We start from the raw sequence: 22979 nt of genomic DNA on the forward strand, positions 1-22979 counted from the left end.
ACTCACCTGGTGAATGTAGGGCAGGCTGTGGATGTAGTCTGCCTGAACTTCAGCAAAGCCTCTGACAGTCTGCCACAACAAGCTCCTGGCCAAGCTGGCAGCTCGTAGCTTGGACAGATTCACTCTGATAGGGGTCAAGAACTGGCTCGATGGCCGAGCCTGTCTCCAAACTGCTCTCTCCCAACAGACAGCACACATATTCTGCTACCTCAAAATGTCATTCTAACTCAAAAATTTCCAAGACAAGATCGTTCCCAGCTGGCTAGCTTGAGCTAGCTTGAGCAGTCTCTGGTCAGTCACTGGAATAATTTGCCCAAGGAAGTGGTGGAGTCATGTCCTTGGAGGTGTTCAAGAAACATATGGACATAGCACTTTGGGACATAGGTTAATGTCCATGGCAGCATTGAGTTGGCAGTGGGAGTCAACAATCTTAGAAGTCTTTTCCATCTGAAACAATTCTATGATCATCTAAGACAATTATGTTCTTGAGGAGACCTGAGCTAACCTACAGAATTGCCTCAAACCAGAAAACATTGATTCAAACCATCTTCAAGTGCAACAATGCTCTCCCTCAATGATAGGCACCATGTCATTGGCTCTCCTCTTCATTATCTTCGCCTTGCTGGATTTGATGAACTCTCCTTCCCACCTTCCACGCTATAGATTTATCTGGCTAGAAGATAAGATTGGGAAGAAACCGAGTTGGGAATTCACCAAGAGTTTCTAAGTATTACCAGCATTTTAAGTTTCATAGAGAAACTGTCACTTTGGAAGAGTGATGTCCTTTCCTTTGGGATTAGTAAAACAACACATTTGGACAGTGCAACAAGGTTTCCTTGTCTTATTGTTTGATGCCGGATCACCATTTTTTTGGGTTCAGAACATTCCTGAGCAGTTACTGTCTGTCTCCCTTCCCTCTATCCTGTAGATGCCAACAAAATCATCTCCCAAACCTACATCCTTGCAATCCACAACCCTCAGAGCACCTGCTCCAACACCACCCTGCACACTGTGTCCCCATGCTGTGAGAAGAGAGAGGAAAAAAGATGAAAAGTGCCCACCACAGCTCCATAAAATAACCTTCAATTTGCAGCAAGCAATCTGGAGAGCTGCCACACCATTCAGCTAAAAGAGAAATAGAGCTGGACTTTTGGATCTCTAAATGCAGATGTAACTCACATCAGTTTCTTCCTTGCTGCCTGGAAAAAAAAAAGAGAAAGGGACATCTGGATCTGCCTCTTCTGCAGAAACCTCGGCACAACGCTGAACACACCAGCTGTACAAGTGCTGGCTGCTGTCCCAAACTAGCAGAGAAACCTGCCCATGTGTGGAGGAGGTGTTTTTCAAACACACCAAAAAAAAATCCAAAGTTGGCAAGAGAGAGAGAAGAGAAAAGTTGTAAGGCCCTGGGATACAGACAATTTGAAATACGCTGATATACCCTGAGAAAAGGAGGCTGCAGACAAAAAGTGTGGCCTGACACACGACCAATTCATTGGCAGCTTGCTGCAGAAATGAAGGTGGTTGCACAAGATGTCTTCATTTCTAAGAAAAGGACAACCCCCACACACACTCTTGACCATGGAACCTGAGTTTCTGGAAACTGTAGGCCGTAGAATCACAGAATGGAATGTTGGAAGGAACCTCTGGAAATCACCTAGTTCAACTCGCCTACTAAAGCACGGTCACCCACAGCAGGTCCCACAGGATCACAATGTCCAGGCAGGTTTAGGATCTCTGAAGAGAAGAAGACTCCAAAAGCTCTGTGGGCAGCCTGCTCCAGCGTTTTGAACACTCAAAGTAAAGGAGTTCTTCTTCGTGTTCAAAAGGACACAGGAAAAAACATCTATTCCTCCAGCTCATTAAAAAATAAATACATAAATAAAGTTAAATCAGCAACACCATCACAGCAGCCCAGTCTGAACTTGGTAGCCATCTCATGAAGGCAGCAGCAAGGACAGTCTCATCTTCCCCCATCTCCTCAGAGCTGTGAAAGAGGACAGTCATAGGATATAAAATAAGTGATGGCAACTTGCCCTGAGGAAAAGTGGAAGCTCCATCCCTGGAAACATTCCAGATGAAGCTGGATGGGGCCCTGAACAACTTGATCTGACTGAAGATGCCCCTGCTCATTCAAGGAGGGCTAGGCTAGATGACTTTAACAGGTCCTCTCAAGCCAGATCATTCTATGAGTCTATGAAATGCTTCCTTAAGATGCAAGTTTTCCCTGCCTGAAGAGGAGCACACCCAAAACATGTGGTGCACAGCAGACACCCTCCACGGCCAGACGTCAGTGCTTGCGTCCAAGCATGGAAATTTCTCTCTGTAGCTGCACGCTCTGCTTTGCCAACCCCAAGCCATGCTGCCAGTGTTGGAGAACACCTTCCTACTTCTTTGGGGAAGACCAAGGAATTTGTGCAGAACTCTGGTTACCTGGAGGTGGTGTTTCTCAGAAAGACAACTGAGGAAGCTCAGAGCAACCGCAATCTTCTAGCTCTTCCAATGTTGAAGAGATTAGGATGAGGGCCCAGCAAATCAGCACCACATCAACACACTTTTGCCCACAGTTGTCACTTGGAGGAGAGTTTGTTTCAAAACCAAAGTGGTGGTTGTCTTGCTGGCTTGTCGGAATGCAAGTACTGAGATGCAAGGGAAAAGCAGCAAGACAAGAGACACAGGCTTTCTGGAGGCAAAGACGGAGCTGCTCATTGAGCAGAGACCACCCCTTGGGTGAAATATGACCAGAAACCATCCCAGTGCTGAAACACTGGTGGAGAAACTGGTTTGAGAGAACACAACATATGCTAACAGGTGACACTGCCCATTGCTCCAAGGCTGACTGGTAAACATCGGGATATCCAGACAGAGGCAGGCCTGGGTAGTACCATATTAACTCCCCATCCAGGAAGAAGCTTTTTTGGATCTCCACAATGTTTACATCACACGATGACAGCTGGGAGAGCCACACTAGGATGCCGCATCATTGTTCCTTTTGCCTTCCAAATGCACTTGACAGAATCCTGCAGAGCAATGTCACAGCCAGGAACCATGAAGATATGGAGCAGCACACTGGGAGAGAAGCAACAGCAACTCAAATCCACATCACTAGCTTTGAGCCCTGGTATGTGCCCTTGTTAAAACAACATCCTCAGTTCCTTAGCTCTACTAAAGACAAAATCAGCATCCATGTGGTAAACAGCATTTGTGGCTCATCAGCAACACTTGCAAAGATCATAAGGAGAAAATACAATGAAATCTAGCAAAGACCTGGACTCAGTAAGGGCATCCCCACACATATATCTCTATTTGCTGTAGCAAACAAGGGTATCATAGAATCACAGGCTAGAAGAGACCTCAAGAATCATCTGGCCCAACTTTTCCTGGCAAAAGCACCATCTGGGTAAGATGTTCCAGCACCTTGTCCATCTGAATGTTAAAAGTGCCCAATGCTGGGGACACTCCACCACTTCTCTGAGAAGATTATTTCCATGGCTGATAGTTCTTACTGTGAAAAATGTTCATTTTTTCACTTTTATATATAGAACCTTTGGTTGTGTCCATGAATAAGCATTTTTATGCACTGATGTAGTCAGTCTTTTCCAATCATTATGCTTCTACCTGAAAGTACACATCAGAGACAAGAAGAAAGAAAACTACTTGGTCACACAAGAAAAGTCTGAACATTGAAGTTGATGCTCATCTCTCCCACATGGACATGAATCCAGGCACAAGCTTAGCCGCAGCCAACCTCTTACTTGCGTCACCTGGACGGCTGAAGCATGGGTCAGGTCAGGTCAGTTGAACAAAGTCCCCAGGGAGGACCTGCTGGTGCATTTAGAATGGAGTGGCCTCTCTGGACCTCAGCAGCCTCTGGCAAACACTTGGCAATGTGGATGAAGTGGACAGGGGCCAGGAAGCATGCTATGCTTGTACCCTGTGCAGCCCTTTCAGCAAAAGTGCCTTTGCTGGTGCTCGCTTAGGGAGAATCAAGGAACTAAAAACAACTTTTCTGCCTGGATTTTAAGAGTACCATGAGGTGGAAAAGAAAATCTGAAGAGATGTGGTCTCTCTGTTGCAAGATATGTCCTTCTGTAGTTTTGCTCCCAAAGGACCAACACGTGGCTATCAAGCAGTGGGTCTTTGAAGAGCATCCCATACATAACTTGGAGCTGGGGTGACCTTCCCCAAACAGTTCTAATCAACTTTCCTCATTCTCATCATGTAACACACACACAAGCAGAGTATTAGATCCACAGCAGATGCAGAGTGGAGAGAAGGCAATCAGGAAGTGTCCAAGAGTATAAAGACACCACAGAAACAGTTATGAAGTTGGATAGGTCAACAAATCAACGAGGGCAAACACTCTGTCAACACAGTCAAGGACCATTATGACAGTTGGTGGGAGATGAATATCTTTATCTGAGCTTGGCTTATACCATCAACACATTCCTCAAAGCATGAAGGGGCTCTCACATTCATCATCTTTTTGGTTCTTCGTAATTCACTCCATCAAACAATGCCCTGCACCAGCTAATGACTCCAGGTCCAGCAAAAGCAAGACAGGTCAGAGATACAGAGCTACCACAACAGTTATTTCATCTTCTCACTGTTCAAACAATCTGCCCCACCACCTGGCTGACTATAGCTTTGTAACCCATCAGTCTAGACAGCTCCCATAATCTCACTCAGTCCCTTCTGCCACACAGAAGAAGCTGCATGTCAAAGCAAGAGATGGAAAGAGAAAGCTCTACAGCTGAGAAGATGCCTTCAGCAAAATTTCTTTTAAGTCACAACTAGCTCATACAGAAAGCCAAATACTCTAGTTTTCAGCCCAGATCCTTGCAGGAGAATAATTAATGGCAGCTCTGTCCAGCCAAACATGTTACTGGGGGACTATTCAGGACAGCAGTAACACCACTAATGCTCTGTACTCAATACTGCTGCAAGGAGATGCAGGGGCAATGAGCTCTGGCATTCAGGGAAACATCACCCCCCATCAAAAGGGGCACCTGTCCCACTGATTCAGCACTGGTGCAGACAGCTCTGGTCTCTGCCCAAACACAAGCCTTGAAGGTGATGAATCAGACTTGCTCTCTCAAGAGACACCATGGAGGAGTCATGTAAATCCACAGCAACTCCCTACACCTTGAAGTGATTAGTACTGGGAAGAAAACTATTTACTGTCATGGCTAAGGACACAAAGACCCTCAGCACCATGAGCTTTGATGCCCAGCAACATCCTGCAGCCTCTCAGATGGCCTGTACAAGAAAGTACAAATGCAAATGCTGGTTGACCAAAACATTACTGCTGAGCATGGAAACAGCATCTCCTTTTAAAAATAAAGGGTATATAAACCTCTAAAAGTACAATTAGGCTTTAAGATTTCCAGATTAGCAGATGACCCAAAGTAGAGAGGGTTATAACAGATTGCAAGAGACCTGGGAAAAAAAATTGTGTATAATCTGCAGTGGGAAAAGGGAATCACAAAATGGGTTGAGTTGGAAGCAACCTTTAGAGGCCATCTAGTTCAACTCCCTTTCAGTGAGCAGGGACATCTTTAACTAGATCACTTACTTAACTGTCCTGTCTTCTCTAAGATCCTGAACCTGCCGTGGGAGGAACACTCTGGCCACAATCCAGTTAAACATTTCAGTTTATATCAAAATTGAGAGAACATGGAGAGCTCTGCTGAATCCAGACCTTCACATTTCTCACCAGCAGGTTGCTTCTCTGCCATGTTTGCTTGCAAACACCTATACACACCCCTACCTGGCAAGAACTTCCATTTTTAGCTTCCAAGCTAAGGACTCTTCTAGAAACAGCATCTCTTGACTATAAAATAACCCAATTCTCCTGCAAGGAAAAAGTGCTGGTGCAACCCTGAAGGAGTCAGGACCTGCAATCGCCAAGCAATAGGCAGCTTTCAAGATGCAGCCCTGAGCTGCAGCCAAAAGATGATTTTACTCATGGATGTTCAGATGGTGAAAGATAAATTGTAGATTCCCTAAAGTACCCATGTACCTTACAACAGCTGTTTAAGGATGCAGTATTTCCTCATTCCCTCTGTTAAAAAGAAAACAGTCTGCATTCATCACTCTGTTATTACAAAGGGCCTTTTAATTAATGCACATACTTGCTGTGTTTAATTAGTACCAACAAGGACATTCTCCTTCATATACTGATCAGCATGTCAAGGGAGGTGAATCTCCCCCTCTGCTCTGGACAGGACAAAAAGCCCAAGCCCAAGGACCTATTGGAGTGGGTCCAGAGGAGGCCACAAAAGTGGTCAGAGGGTTGGAACACTTCTGATGTGAGGACAGGTTGAAAGAGTTAGAGTTGTTCAGTCTGGAGAACTGCAGGAAGACCTTACTCTGTGACTTTTCAGTACTTAAAGGGAGTGCAGGAAAGAAGGTGACACATTGCCTGTTGCAACAGGACAAAGGACAATGTTTTTAAACTAAAAGAGGGAGATTCAGAGTAGATCTAAGGAAGAATTTTTTTTACAGTGTGGGTAGTGAAACACTATCCCAGGCTGCCCAGAGAGCTGGTGGATGCTGGAGTAAGGTTGTTTGAAACTCTGAGTGACTTGCTCTACTTGAAGATCATGGAATCACAGAATCACAGATTTTTTGTTTCTCAGAAGAGACCTTTAAGATCACTGAGTCAAGATGTCCCTGCTCAGTGCAGAGAATTTGGACTATATGACCTTTAAAGGTCCCTTCCCACCACAACTATTTGGTGATTCTGTGCTTTAGCTCCTACACTGTTCTGATCACTGTATGCTGAACACAACACATCAATAAACATCTATATAAATGTTGTATACCTTCTATATGCACACTCTAAATACAAAGCTCACTAGAAAAAAAAATATGAATGCAATTTCTCCAGCCAGGAAAATCCAGAGATAAAAAATCTGCAGCAATGATTAGTATCTGCCCAGAGCAGCAATCCGAGCCTTCGGTGACCTCTGTGCAAACACACCAAGCCAATTACACACTGTGACAGCAGACTCCCCTCTCCTCTATCAGCAGCTTCTTGTTGCTGGCTGCAAGAAACATCAAAAGGCAGCTCAGCAAATATACATGTTACGAAGTGCTTCAGGCTAAGGACAGCCAAGTTTAGAGGTTTAATCAACACTGGGATCAAATCGTGCAAGGCGCTTTGCAAACATTGATCTTATTGAGTGGTTACAGCTGCAGGATGCAATTCACAGCTACCTGCCCATTTAACCTATGAAAATCACCATCAGGCAGCTAAGCTCAATCCTCCCCCTCTATTCCCTCTTGTTTGCTGGAGTCATCATTAGCAGATGAGCTGTAATCCACCTCATCCTTCCTCCTACACTTTCATGCCACACCTGGGACATCCCCAGCAGCATTCTCATGTCCTCTTGGCAAGGTAAAACTCGCCCATGGGTATCAGGGGTTTGGGCTCAGTGAGCTATTAGACAAGCGGCAGATGTTTTTAACCCCTATCCCTTCACAGTGTGGGAAAGGAACAAGGGAGAAGGACTTATGGTTTGAAAAAGAAATCTAAAATAGTTTTAATGCAGTATCAGGAAAAAAGCAGTATTATTAATAAGGAAACAATTAAATATTACAAATACACATTCCTGGTGACATTTCAGGTCAGGCTTGATGGGGCTCTGAGCAATCTGATCTATTTGAGGATGTCCCTGCTTACTGCAGGGGGGTTGGACTAGATGACCTATAAAGGTCCCTTCTAACTCAATGCACTCTATCATTGCATGGCATACAAAACCAATAGCAAACACTTCAGAGTCCAGACTAGACTCCACAGCAGATGAGAAGTGGATTCAGAAACAGGATTTAGGAACACATGGATTGAGATCAAAGACAGAACGGAGTCCTCCTGAAACATCAGCCATTGAAGAAGAGGCTTGACCCTTCTGATCCCTCAGCTTTATCCTGAATGTGACACTTACAGAATGGAACCTCTTGTTGGTCAATTCAGGGTCACCTGTTCTGTCTGCTCTTTCCCACAGGTGCCACCTCTTACTTTCTCTACCTCAACATGGGGTACAAGCTGTAGTAACTACCTTGGTTAGTAACCCTTCACGACACTTGGTCAGCACAGGAGCAAGTCTAGCCAGAGCCTTTCTGCAGCTCAGCCCTTGGCAGAAACTCTATCATCATTCTCACTGCTAGAAGCAGCTACTGGCTATGCAAACATGCCCTGGACTTTAGAAAGTGCATCACTGAGAAGAGATGCTCAGAAAGCTCAGAGAAAGAGCTAAGAAAAGTGAACTCACTGAACAGAGAATCGATTCTGTCCTAGCTCAAATCAGGACACTGGGACAAATGGAAGCTTTTTAAAAGCCGACAGAAGTTGCTGCCAGAAGAAATGTTACAAGCTCCTTAGAGATTAAGAAGCAGTGCAAGGTGATGTGCAGGCTGCTAGTTTGCCCTGTATTGCCTAGGATATGCCAGATCCAATTCCATGTTGAGCAACACTACATAGTTGGTTATAAGAACGCTTTTACTGCTGGACATCCCAAAGCATTTTTTCTTTGCCCTCTTTCTACAGGAAGGAAAACAAGAAGGAGAGGAATTTGTGACTTCAGCTGCCAGCCTCTTCTGATCCAGGAAAACCCAGAGAGACTTTATTGCAGCTTTTTCTTAAGAAAGAGGGCTTATAAAAAAGATGGAGACAGGTTTAGTAGCAGAACATTTTGCAACTGGGCAAGGAATGACAGTTTTAAATTAAAAGAGGTGAGATACTAGATACAAGGCAGAGGGTTTGTTTTTTTTTTGCAATGAGGGTGGTGAGACACCAATCACAGTTACCCAGAGAAGTGGTAGATGTCCCATCCCTGGAAGCATTCCAGGTCAGGTTGGACAGGGCTCTGAGCAACTTAAGCTGGCTGAAGATGTCCCTGTCCAAGGTAGGGTATTGGACTAGATGACCTTTTAAATAAATTCAGGAAGAATATGATGATGAGGGGCACTTTGCATACCCCTGTGCTTCTGAATCTTAACATCAGCAAGAGATGCACTTGGGTCTGGATTTCAACCACTGCATGATCACCATCCCCATTTACTGCAGGCCATTGCTAAGATCAACTAAAACCCAGGTGACTCTACATCAGGAGAAGGAAATACAGGAGCAAAGACTCATCTAGAGCCTGAAGCATCACATGGGCCCTCCCCACCAACAAGGTTCAAAAATCTGTCCATTCTACCAGTGCCCACAAGGCCACCATAATTTCAGATGCTATCTGCTATGCAAGAGAACAAGCCATCCCCTCTGCCTGAGATGTTTACAGAGGAGAAACTACCTCAACCACACAGCTCACCAGTCACCTAGGTACTGTGAGCATTTCCTAATCTGCTCAACCTACGCTTGCATGTGGAAAACAAACCCCAGGGCAGCTGTGCTTTCCCCAGCAGAATGAAACAGCAGACTGGAGAGCAGAGATCCATCTGGAAAACAAACACTGTGAAAAGCATCCCACTGCTCAGTCAGGATGAGCAGGCCCAAGGACAACGTCAGCTGTTCACAGTGATGTCCAAGAATTAGGAGCATGAACCATGGTGAAGGAGATGACAGACAGAATCCTGCTAGGATTCAATGAAAAAGGCAGAGAGGGTGGAAAAACCTCACAGCAAAGTTTCAGATGGAAGGAGGAAAGGCAGCTCTCTAAGGAAGCCACTAAAATCACAACAGATTGAACCTCTATAGGCTGATACCTGCTATGATGTCATCATCACAGGTAATCCATCCAGGGCTCCAAGGGGATGCACCCCATCATCTGCTTGGAATTGGGATGGAGACATCCTTTCCTAGAACTCAGGGCAAATGCACCCACTTAAGTACTAGATTTTGGAATTGGTGTGGCATATTTTGGTTCTTTTTTTTTTCTCCTTCTTTTTTAATTTTTTCTGAAGCTTTCATCTACTAAACAGAACACTTTCTTCCTGCAAGGGTGGAGGAAATGCTGCTGACTCTTTAGGTGAGATTAATTTCAGGATTGTGGCCAGACTCAGGAAGCCGGTGGATAGTTGGATAATGAGTTTGCAGCTCTATGAGTAATTCTCCTGAGTTATGTGCCCAGCACCTTGGGTGTGGGTGACATGTTCATTCCTTCCCTCCCTTTTTGAATGGAAAATGTCATCCAAGCACACAAATGTGATATTAAAACAATGTAAAAATCACGAGGTGGAGTCACAAATTGTTCTTTGCTTGTACAGTGTCCAATATAGCTGCTACCCAGAGGACTTTGCCAGTGGGTTCTCCAGGAACTTCTCCAAGTTGAGCCTCTGGGGTAGAAACCAGGACAGCATCAAACCAACGAAGACACTGTTTTGTATGCCTCTACTACTAGCAGCATCTTCCATGTAGAGACATCAAACTAGGCTAACTCACTTTCTAATGTCCACATCCCCACTGCTGGGTCTTCACACTTTTGTGTATGGTACTACACAGTCTGCAGGGATCAGCTATCTGTAGCAATGCCACATTCCTCCCAGCTTGACATGGCCTAGGTAGATTGAAGGCAGCTCCCTGTTTTGGCCAAGCCAAGGCTTTCACAAGGAGATTACCTGGAATTTTAATTCTATCAAAGACCAGGTGCATAGAACCCAGAAGGAAGGGAGGCCTTTTTTCTAAAGATGCCTCTGCTCCATCTGGACCCATCACCTTCCATTACTCAACTGCCTTTCTGGGAATTCTCCATGCCTTCCCCTATGCCATGCCCAGGCATTAGATGTGAAAATAGTTAATGACAGTTCCTGCTGGCTTGACACTGACTCTGTTTCTCCTGGAGGAGGAATTAGCAGATGGGACCAGTGGAAGATGTCTGAGCCAGAGAACTGGACAACTGGAGTCTTTCCAATCCAGTAACTACCATCCAAAATACTGACAATGCAAAGATCATCCAGGTTCAGAACCTCTTTCTTAGGATTAGGAACAAGGTCAAGGAAAATACACAGGTGGTTACCAGCAGACTGTGCAGGCTAACTTATGTCTGTGTGTTTGGTCTGACTGTTCCCTAAACTCCTGCTTTGCTTGCTTATTCCCCAGTCAACCCACTAATTTATTCCAGCAAAATAACCACAACACCAAAGAGCTTCTGAAATGAATGTGATGGGCTCACAAGCTGCTTCCATCATGCAGAAGTAAAATTAAACATACTTTCAGCCTTGCCTCATTCACAGGATCACAGAATATCAGGAGTCGGAAGGGACCTCCATAGATCTTTGAGTCCAACCCCCTTCTAGAGCAGGACTATAAAATCTATCTCAGGTCACATAGGAATGCATCCCATGAAGAATTGGCTGAAAGACCTCACACTTTGTGTATATATTTATAATTTTATTTTTCTTTTTTGTTTTCATTTCTTAGTTTTCCTCTTTGTTTCCTCTTAGACAGACTCATAGAATCACAGAATAAACCAGGTTGGAAGAGACTTCCAATATCATCCTGTCCAACCTATCACTCAGCCATATCTAATCAACTAGACCATGGCACAAAGTGAACACCTTCAGAAACAGATGTGATCTGGTCTTCTTCAGCCATCATAGTGAGCTAGTGAAGATGTGTGGTTACAACTCCAAGCAGAAATGACACAGCACTGGCCATGGAAACACTGGTTTCAATGCAAACCCTGCAGTCCATTTTTGGTGTTTGTTTGTTTGGGGTTCTTTTTTGGTTGCTGTTGTTGTTGTTTTAATTTCCCTTCTCCCCCTTTTCCCTTCTTTCCTGTCCATCTCTTATTTTCCCCCATCTTCCTCATTTTTTTTTAATCTCCTTCCTTTCCTTTCTATCTCCTTCCTTTTCTCCTATCTTCCTCCTTTCTCTCCACCTCCCTCCTTTCAGCATCACCTCCCCTCTTCTACCATAGCTGCCCCTTTCCCACCCCACAATGCATTTTCCCTGTTTTTCACCCAGAGCACCTGGGTTCTGTGGAGTCTCCTCCCACCCCAGGTGTGACCACTTTGCCTTCCCTGCCCACTCCCCTTTATAATGAGCCCCAGGGAAGGCAGAAGCTCCAAGCTTGCCCATTGTGGGCAGAGGGATCCTCCTCGCATCATCACCACTGGTGAGTCCCCTATGGTGCACACTGGGTGAATGGTGGAGGGGATCTAAAGGCTGGGGGGCCTTGTGGGCCCCCCAGTCAGGCAGGATAGAGATTCAATCAGGACAATGACACTTTTTTTTTTGCTAGCTTGTAGAATAACTGCTGAATTTCAGGCTTCTACTGGCTAACCATAATGCCTCGGAGCCTAGCCCAGGAAGGGCCTTCCAGCATCACCAGTCATGCAAGAGCTATCAGGTAAGACAAGCTGTGTTGGGTGCAGCAAGATTTCTTTAAATGGCTTTTCCTGGTTCTGCTGCACATCCAGTGGCTTCTGTTGAGCTTATTGCTCTTCTTTCCCTGGTCCCATAGGAAGCTGATCCATCATCAGTCACCCTTTCTCTTTTAAAATGCATCTTTAGATGATCATAGAATCACAGAGTGGTTTAGGTTGGAACAAATCTCAAAGATCATCTGGTTCCAACCCCCCACTACAGGCAGGGACACCACCCACTAGAACAGGTTGCTCAAGGTCTCATCCAACCTGGCCTTTAACACCTCCAGGGAGAGAACCTCCACAGCTTCCCTGGGCAACCTGTTCCAGTGTTTCACCACCCTCACTGGAAAGAATTTCTTCCTAACATCTAATTTAAATCTCCCTTTTGTCAGTTTAAATCCATTACTCCTCATCCTGTCATTACAAGACCTTGTAAATAGTCCTTCCTTCAGATGGGCCCCCTTCAGATACTGGAAGGCCACTACAAGGTCTCCTCGAAGCCTTCTCTTCTCCCTTGCCCTGCTGGCCATGCTTCTTTTGCTGCAGCCCAGCACATGGTTGCTATCTGGGCTGCAGTTGCACACTGCAGGCTCATGTTTAGTTTTTCATTACCCCAGGTCCTTTTCCTCAGAGCTGCTCTCCAGCCAGTCACCACCCAGCCTGTATCTGTGCTTGGGATTGTGCCAACCCAGGTGCAGGATATTATACTTGGCCTTGCTGAACTCCATGAGGTTGGCCTGGACCCACCTCTCCAGCCTGTTCAGGTCCCTCTGGATGGATTCCTTCCCTCTAGCAAGTCAACTGTGCCACAGCTTGGTGTCATCTGCAAACTTGCTGAGGGAGCACTTGATTCCTCTGTCCTTCAGTTCTATGTTTTTTCCATTTTGGTGACCATAAGGCCATGTGGGACAGAGTCAAATGCCTTACTCAGGCCCAGGTAGGTGATGTCAGTTGCCCTTCCTTTGTCCACTTTCACTGTGACTTCATTGAAAGCTCTGGATTTGTCAGGCATGATTTGCCCTTGATGAAGCCATGCTGGTTACTGCTAATGACCTTCATTCCCTGAAATTCATCATGTGGAAGCTTTGCTGCAGCACATCATGAGAGTTCTGACAGCTGAGAGCTAAGGGGAAGCAGCAGCAAGGGCATCACTCTGCTGCTGCCAGACTTCAAAGCGTGGTTCTAGCTCACTAGCATGCTGGTTCCAGCAAACCAGCTGCTTTTCATGACATAACAGTGCTGCCTTTAGAGTAGATTATTCTGTGAACGTGGATGATAGTCACCCTCCAACACAGATGCAAATGGGAAGAACAGGAGAATACAGGCTGCCCAATGTTCTGAAGCAGTAAAAAGCAGCCATGAGTGTTTTCTCGGAAACCAGTGCTCTTTACCACCACATGTACACAAGAGAAGTAAAACTATGAAGCAGGTAAAACCTAAACAGCCTTTGTAAGAATCTCAAGGACAGGTTGGAGTAAAAGAAAAAGTATGGGGGCTACACCACCATGCCAGGTCACAAGGTGAGGCATCCCTTCTGAGAATCATCAATCACAGCCCCTCCACCCACCATGCACATCAACTGCTTATGCTACTGAGCAGTTTGGGGCAAATACATAAAAGTGAGCTACGAGATAGGAACAAAACCCTGGTAGCCCTGCTACACCTGGCCCTAGAACTCTGCACCTCCAATTGAGCAGTTCTCTAGGAGGAAAGATCCACAACCCTCAAGGTGTTCCGAAAAGCCACCAACAAAGCACCAATATGGCAAACCAAGTCATTTTCAAGGTCTTCCTGCAAACCCCAACAGATTTTTTTCCCCCACATTACCTCCCTCATGCACGTGGCTGACAATTCCTTCATGGCTCCTCATGCTACCAAACTGACACCAGCTCAGACACCTTCTAGCTCAGCAAACACAGCTGCCTGCACATGATGCATATTTTGGGGCTGAAATTGAAATGCAAACTGCTGCTAAAATAACCACCATGGAGGAGTGATTGTTTTTTTCTCTTGGAAAATGGAGACGTTTTCCATTTCTTTCCCCTCTCCTCATCCCTCGAATGATTCTACCAGCCCATAGAAAGAAACACAAATTGCATGACTCAGAGGGAGAGTCAGCTTCTACACATCACAGAAATCCACACATGCACCAAGTAGTTGGGTGGGATACTGTCTTCTGTCCCCAGCATCACACTAAGCACCACCAGCACAGCCCAGTATGCCCATGAGAAAATACAGGCAAGACAAGAACCAGCAGCAATACTAAGAAGTACTGGAACAGGCTGTGCAGACAGGTGGAGGAATCTCCTTCTCTGGCAACACTCAAAACTCACCTGGATGCTATCCTATGCACTCTACTCTAGGTGAACCTGCTCTGGAGGGAAGGCTTGATTTGATGACCTCCAGAGGCCCCTTCTAACCCCCACCACTCTGTGATTCCTTGATTTGCAGATGTGTTATCTGAAATTCTCAGCATTAGAACAGAAAAGAGAGAAAAGGCCTCAACATGAGGCTTCAGACCACTCAAAGCATTTATTTCCATTCCTTAATTTTCAGATTTGAACTGAGAAGCTGACAAAAAATCTTTGGAGGTACCTTGAAACATTTCCCATCACGAGTGCTCTTTGCAAAGAGAAGCAGCTTAAAATTGGCATGAAGTAGACATTTCTGTATAATCTGACATCTTCCAGAGAGAAATCAGTCATCTCTAATTCCAGGCATTTCTTTTTCTATTTAAAGACTCCCTCCCCACAAAAAAAAAGCACCAAAAAAAAAAAAAAAAAAAACAAACCCAAAACCACATCTTTGCTGTTGCAGACTGCAATTAAGAGTAAAATAAGATTTCCTTAAAAAGGAACTGATTTACTAATCAGATCCTCTGAATCTACCCCATAACTCCCCACTGATTTCTGAAGACCTTTAGGTGGTGAAAAAATATCTTGATGCTATGTTTCCAGGGGAAATTCAAGAGTTCTTAACATTCAGGGCTTGGCGTTTTCTAAGGACATGAATCAGGAGGATCTCAGAAGTAATAATTTTATCCGTTTCAATCCTGCAAGAAACAATGAGATGGAGAAACACACAAATTATGGAATTGTGGTGGTTGGAAGGAAACTCCCATCCACTGCTGGAGCAGGTTCACCTAGAATGCATTGTCCAGGACTGCAATGATCAGACATGTTTGGAATCTTCCAATGAAGGAGACTCCACAACCTCTATGAGCAGCCTGGTCCAGTGCTCCATCACTCTCACAGAAGGGTTCAGATGGTACTTTCTGAGCTCAAATTTGTGCCTATTACTCCTTGTCTTGTCCATGGGTGCCAGTGAAAAGAGTCTGGCCCTATCTTCTTGACACCCACCTCTTAGATATTGATCAGCATTGAGAAGATCCTCTCTCAGGCTGCTCTTCTCTGAGATAAACAGCTCCAGTCTCCCAGACTTTCTTCATAAGAGATGCTCCAGTTCCCTCACTGTCTTCATAGCCTCCACTGGACTCTCTCCAGTAGTTCCCTGTCTGTCTTAACTGGGAAGTCCAGTATTGGACACAGTATCCCAGGCTATGGTCTCACTGGGGCAGAGAGGTTGCATGCCGTACATGCTGAAGGTGTCTGGACCAGTCACACGTCCCTGTCCCTCCATCTCCCATCCCAAATGTAGCACTACAGCACTGCCTTTTGTCAAGTACTTGCATACAAGTACAGGTGCCACCACCTTGAGTCCAGGTAATCCACAGCGAATCGCTGCAGAGAGCTAATGGCATTGTCTATCTGAAAATAGACAGAAATCCCCACCAAGAACATTTAAGTCATCATGATAGAAAAATAAATCCCAGCAGATTGTTGCTGGTATTGTATGAATCATCATGTTGTTATAGCAACTTCAGATCTGCATTGGATCTGAACACCAAGCACAGCTGAAATAATATAACAGCATTAAGTAAAAATGATATATAACAAGATAAAAATGGCTCAGCCTGAGCTCTGAGGAGCACCCACACTTCTTTCTCACCCTCTTCCCTCCCTTTGAAAACATTGCTTTCCTGTGTTTAAACAAAGAGAAGAGACTTGGAGCTTATGGAGGAGCAGCAAAGAACTAACAAGCTTCTGAATTAAAGGAGAGCCTTCAAAACAAAGAAGCAAGTGCAATGTCTAGTTATTGCCAACAGCCTCAGCTCCCTGACCCTACATGCTGCAAAAGCCATGTATTCCATGGATTATATAAATATGAGCACACTGCTTACAGACTCATAGAATTGTTCCAGCTGGAAAAGACCTCTAAGCTCATAGAGTCCAACTGTAAACCTAACACCACCATGGCCATTAAACTATGTCCCAAAGTGCCGTGTACACACACCTCTTGAACAGCTCCAGGCATGGGGGACTTCACCACTGCCCTGGGCAGCCTGTTCCAATGCCTAACCACTCTAATCTTTCAGCAAAGAAATTTTTCCTAATACCCAACCTAAACCTGCCCTGGCACACTTTCAGGCCATTTCCTCTCATTTTAACACCTGATAGAGAGAATAGACCAGGTCCTCACCTCACTCTAACCTCCTTTCAGGTAGTTGTAGAGAGCAACTAGGTCTCCCCTCATAGGAGGGCATTCCCCTCTGTTCAGGGGTCCCAAGCAGAGAGATCCCAACCAGAGCCAAAGATGCAGAAGGAAGGGGACGCACAAAGTCAGTCTTTAGAACTGTGGCACATCTGATTATTTTATTAGTGGAGAAGAAGTGAAAAGTGCCACTAAGGTTCCTTCCACCAGGACAGCAAAGGAAGAAAGTTGAATATTTATTTCAGGGGCTTGGCAGGAAAGCAGGAGGCTCCCATCAGCCTCCAAGACACCACAAGTGCCACAAAACACACCACTTTACTGAAATTAGTGCCAAGGATGCCAAGAAAGCACTGCAGGGCACTGGAGCTGCTCCTCCTCCCCGTGGGATGCTGCCAGCCTCAAGGAGGTTTTGAAAGAAGGGGAATTGCTGGGAGAGTTGCAAATTTTGCTCTTGATGTTTCAAGCAAATTAAACTCAAATAAAGCCAAAAATACACCAACCAAAACCCACAGCTTTAGTCCCAACATAGTTCTATTAGTCTTAACAACAGCACTAAAGTAACTCAATTAATTAAAAGCTAATAAAAAGAAGCAGCCTAACTTATTCTTTTGGAGTTCAAGACAGCTAAAGCATCATTCTGTCCCAGACAGGAAAAAAAACTCTGCTTGCTTTCTTTCTTCCTTTTCTTCTTTTTCTTAAATGAATTTACTCATTAAAGTTTCCTCCTAGGCTGTGTAATGAGTCACTTCTTGCTTTTCTATTAAGTGCAAAGAGATGGAGGGGAACTGGATTTAAAAGGAGGATGGAGACACTCATAAAGACTGTTAGAAAAGCTTGAAAGGCTTTGGAGGGAGCCACAGATAAAGTAAGGCAGCTCCTCACATGGGCTCCAAAAATCTTTATCACAACAGCTTTCCCAGGGTCTGAGTCCTTGCTTATAGCCAGCAGGGAAAGCAACCTCTTGTCTTCCACCCAAAACAAACTTGCTGATCTTCTTTTCTCCCCAGGAGAGCTTGGGAAGGGAAATATGGAGCTCCAGTAGCAAGCAGGAGGGATGCTGCTCCTCCTGCAGAATTGGTGGTTTATAAGTATGGACAAGATTATATGTGCAGCAGTGAAATGTGATCAAGGGAGATCATACAAGTTTGTACAACAGCATGAGGCATTTTGTCTCCCTCACCCTCGCAGCCATAGAAGCTCCAGCAGCCACCAGCTCGAAGTGAGCCACATGTCCACACAAAGACTAAAAGCCAGTATTTTGCAATCAGCTTTCTAGTGGAGAGGAGGATTCAATCAGACCAGAAATACTAAGCTCAACAAAAGGCCCAGGAGATAAACTTATTTCAGACTGGATCTGGAGCATCCTGGGTTTGTCATATCTACCAGCCGTAAGGAGTCCCCCTTGGCTATCCAGGACCTTCACCCACCCTTCAAGTCCTTCTTTCATTAACAGAAACTTCAAGAAAGCAAAGCCAGTGTGGAAGTCTGACATGAGTCTGCAGGTAGGCTGCAGAACAGCAGTGGCACGCTGCAGTCTTGATTTATGTTGAGGGCTGATGGATCAGGGCCAAAGTGACCTCCACTGTGAAAGCAAATGGAGATGCTACTCTAGCAAAACTCAGATGTGTATGCCAGATTCTTGAGCCAAGCTCAATAACCTCATGAAGCTCAAACAGATGAAATGTTAACTTCCTAACACAAGAAACATTCATTTTGCCACCTCAAATCTCATAGGGATGGCAAGAGCAGAACAGCTACTGCACAGCCTTACCAATGACTGGTTTAGATAGACTTTGGACAAAAATCCACCTGCCCAGCACCCACTGCCCAAAGAGAGCAGGCAAATGCCCAAGATACCACACAGAGCACACTGCAGCATCCACCTTCATGCCTTTAAAAGCTGCTTGCTAGCCAGATGCTGTGCTGATAGCAAATGCATTTCCTTCAAGCTCTTGCCACCCACTTGTTTGGTCCTTGGGTGAGAAGTACCCTAAAACTTTGGAATTCCTGAGCGCTACTGTAATAAACAAACAAAAGAAGTAACACAAGACAAACAAGCAGGTCCAGAAGAAGACCATGATGATGATCAGGGAGCTGAAAAACATCCCTTATAAGAGCATGCTGAAAGAATTGGGGTTGATCAGCCTCAAGAAGAGAAGGTTTCAGAAAGAACCATATCAGCCTTCCAGAACTTAAAGGGGGCCTTGCAGGAAAGATGGGGAGGGACTCTTGATCATCAAGGTCCCTTCCAACCTAAACCATTCTATGAAATGAAGAAAAAAAAAACCCAACCAAATAAGCACAATTCACACAGTCCCAGTGGCAGCAGAGGTTCCTAGCAAAGACTCCATCTTCTCCACGTGTAGCAGCAGAGAATGTGAAATTGCACGCTCGTGTCTAGTGATGGTCACAATCCTGTGTCCTCCCTCATGACAGTGATTTTCTACCCTATTTAGAATAGCATCTCTCACTTTTCTAACATTCTAGAATCATAAAGATCCTTTCCAACCAAAATGATTCTAAGATCACATCCAACCGTTATCTATCTACCAAGTCTGGTGTTAAACCACATTCCCCAGCACCATAAGACCTCCAGGGATGAGGACTCAATTACCTTCCTGGGGAGCCTGTTCCACTATTCGAGAACCCTTTTCATTGTAGAAGTTTCTTCTAATATCCAGTTTAAACCTCTCCTGGTGCAACTTGAGGCCATTTCTTCTCATCCTATCACTTGTTATGAGAGAAACGAGACCTATCTGAGAAAGAATTCACTTTTTTTTAAAGGAAGAAACAAACACTTTAAGTGATAAAAACTCCCCAGAATATAAATTATTAAAGAAAAAAAATCAAACTGAAGACAGGATCTAGGGGAACTTTTTCACTGTCATCTAGATGGCTTCCAAAGGGTTCACATGCCAATCTAGTAATAAAGCTGTCAGATGGGGTGATGTGATTTTAGCTTTCAAGCTGAAGGTTGCTATGGAAGGCTGTTCCCAGCAGCAGTGTTTGTAAAAACCCTTCCCAGCACCAGACACTGCTCTGATTTTTGAGTAGGAAGAAATCCACTATTTTTTTTCATTAAAAACAACCCAGAAAAAGCAGCAATTCTGGAATGAGATGGGGAGGAAAGAAATAATAAATGGGGCTATAATTCAGATGTCTACAGATGTGTGCATTCACTAACATCTCCCTGCCAAAACTAAAGCAGCAGGTCAACCTCAGTCTTGCAGATCAGCGCAGATCACTGATGTATTCACCAGCACCAGGTTTGCCTGGACGTGGGAGAAGTTAAAGACGATGAGATGATCTCACACAGCACACAAGTGAGGAGCAGAAATGGGAACAGCTCTTGCAATGCCTCTGCAGAAGCACATTAAAGTGCAGGGTACATTGTGCATCTACTTCCTGACTCTGATGAAAATGAGACATCGCTTCACAACAGCTTGAGGAAGTTTATGGAAGCATAGATTTGTTTCAGTTGAAAAAGACCTCTGAGACCATTTTGCCCAACCACCAACCTAACTCCACCCCACTGCCATTAAATCACCTTCCAAAACATCATGTCCATGTTTCATGACTACCTGCAGGGACAGTGACCCCACCTCTCTGGGTTGCCTGTTCCAATGCCTGACCACTCTTTCAAGAAAGAAATGTTTCCCAATATCCAATTGAAACCTCCCTTGATGCAACTTGAGGCCATTTCCTCTCATTCTGACACTTGTCAACAGGGAGAAGAGGCTGACTCCCACCTCACTCCAACCTCCCGAAAGATAGTTGTAGGGAGAAATGAGGTCTCCCTTCAGCCTCCTTTTCTCCAGACTTAACAACCCCCATTTTCTCAGCCTCTCCTCACAAGACTTGTTAGCTTTTTAGAACTATAAGAAAAATACATATATAGAGAGAATTAAACAAAGAAACAACTGTATGTAGATATATACACATACCCACAGAGAGCTGTGCAAAGCTGCTCAAATACAAATGACTCTGTTCAAAGTAACAAACAAGTAAATACAGAAGTTATTTTCTAGACTAAATTGCAAGATTTAGGAGCCTGCCACAATCTGCAGGATTTACAGAGGAAACACAATAAGGAGGAGGTTTACCAAGGATTTAATGCAAGGACATAGCCATGAAGCAGCAGGAGGGGGAGATGCAGCAGCTATTTACCTTTACTCAGTGCACCAAAGACTACTGAATACTGATTTATAAAAGGCTTTTAATTCATGTTGCCAAAGCTCCTGGCCATTAAGTGCTTTAATTCTTTGCAGGTTAAGTAAAGCAAGAGTTGGTAGATGAGATATATGGATGGGGATGAACGTTTGTAGAGCAAACATGCTGCAGTTCTGTGCACACGTGTCTCTAGGAGGTTAGTATCAAGGCAGATATATAACTGTGTCATTTAAAGGACAAATTGAGATTTCCAGAATATTAATGATGACAAAAGAAAGAGCAGCAAATGATATGTTTTGAGTCCCTAGGCAGGTGTGAGCAGAAAATCAAAAACAAGTGCAAGCTGGACCCCAGTTCAGAAACAGACCACCTTTTCCTTTGCAAACTGGTAATAGGAGATGCTAGTTCTACAGAAACACAGCAGAACCAGTCAACCAGAAAGCCAAATCACAGCCTCATTTGGAAGAAGCCTTAAGGTCATCTAATGTGAAGTACTGAAAATCATAGATTCATAGAATGATTTAGGGTTAGAAGGGACCTTAAAGATCATCAAGTCCCAACACCCCTGCTTTTGGCTGGGACACCTCCCACTAGATCAGATTGCTCAAAGCTCCATCTAACCTGGCCTTGAGCACTTACAGGGATGAGTCATCCACAACTTATCTGAGCAGCCTGTTCCAAGGTCTCACAACCCTTACAGCAAAGAATTTCTTCCTACTATCTGACCAAAATCTACCTTCTTCCAGCTTAAAAATGTTCTTGTTCTATCTTATCTGTCTCTTGTTCTATCATAAAATCATTTTGCCTGTAAAAGACTTTAAGATCATCGAAACCAACTCTGCCAAGTCTTGTGCTGAACCACGTCTCTCAGCTCCACATCTCTGCATCTTTTAAACACCTCCAGGGACAGAGATTCAGCTACCTTCCTGGGGAGCCTACTCCAGTGTTTGAGAACCCTTTCAGTGAAGTTTTTTTCTAAGATCCAACCTAAACCACTGCACTTCCTGATCAAGAGTGCTTCAACTTTTGTGTAGCTCTCCTTCAGATACTGGGAGATTAAGATATCCCCAATATCCTTTAGGGCTTTCTACTAGTAAGCTTTTCAGAGTATGTTTGCCACTGTCTCTGAAATCTCTCACACTTGTACCTAAGTGAGCTGCAATAATTAACTCAAGCCCAGAACCTGCCTACTATGGGTTCTACACTAAGGTGATTGGTTCAGAGCAAAGGCTGGATTTGAGGGGATTAAGTCTGGTTTATAATAGGTAGGAAACAGAAAAAAAAAACCAATTTGATTTCATGCTGCTTAATTTTAGGCACTTCTCCCCTGTTGCTGCTCTAACTTTTCAATGCAAAAAACTTCCAATACATGTATTATATATATATATGAATATATAAACAATCTATATTTATATACACTTATTAAAAAACACACAGACACTATTTAATAAATATACATATTTTCAATATTCTAAACTGCTATAGTTGTGAAAATAAACTCTATCCACTTGCCATGTCCCATTGACACAGACTTGAACAAGGTCTCATCAGGGAGATGATTTTCAAATGCTGTCAGATCACCAGTGTCACCCTGGAAAAATGGTCAGGACATTGTATCTATCATGGATACATGGATATCTCACCCTCTAGCTTTGATGATACATCTTATTTTCAAAGGATCACTGTGGATATGATGTCCATATGGCTGAAGGAAATCTGGCTGATGACGCAGGCATCTTAAGTTCACTGGATCAGTGGAGCATCTGCTTACACAGAAAGTAGGGTAGCCAAGATGAGCTGAAAACAGAACTGGGTCTGAAGGGTTGGGGGTTGGACTAGCTGACCTGTAAGTGTCCCTTTCAACTACAAACATTCTATGATTCAGTACCAAGTCTCTTCCAACCTAGTTGATTTTTTTATTTTATGACTCTAAGATAAAC

At 44.3% G+C, this 22979-nt stretch overlaps 1 protein-coding gene and 1 long non-coding RNA gene across 2 annotated transcripts in view; one reads left to right on the plus strand and one right to left on the minus strand.

Moving 5' to 3' along the window:
• Positions 1-22979, minus strand: part of TSNARE1 (t-SNARE domain containing 1) — a 477462-nt gene that overhangs the window by 415326 nt on the left and 39157 nt on the right. The window lies entirely within an intron of this gene.
• Positions 11997-15034, plus strand: LOC135181068 (uncharacterized). Its single transcript, XR_010304701.1, has 3 exons — positions 11997-12065; positions 12192-12299; positions 14875-15034. It is a non-coding gene; the product is annotated as an uncharacterized LOC135181068 (long non-coding RNA).

This window comes from Pogoniulus pusillus, chromosome 14 (genome assembly GCF_015220805.1).
Source record: "Pogoniulus pusillus isolate bPogPus1 chromosome 14, bPogPus1.pri, whole genome shotgun sequence".
NCBI classification, from domain to species: Eukaryota; Metazoa; Chordata; class Aves; order Piciformes; family Lybiidae; genus Pogoniulus; species Pogoniulus pusillus.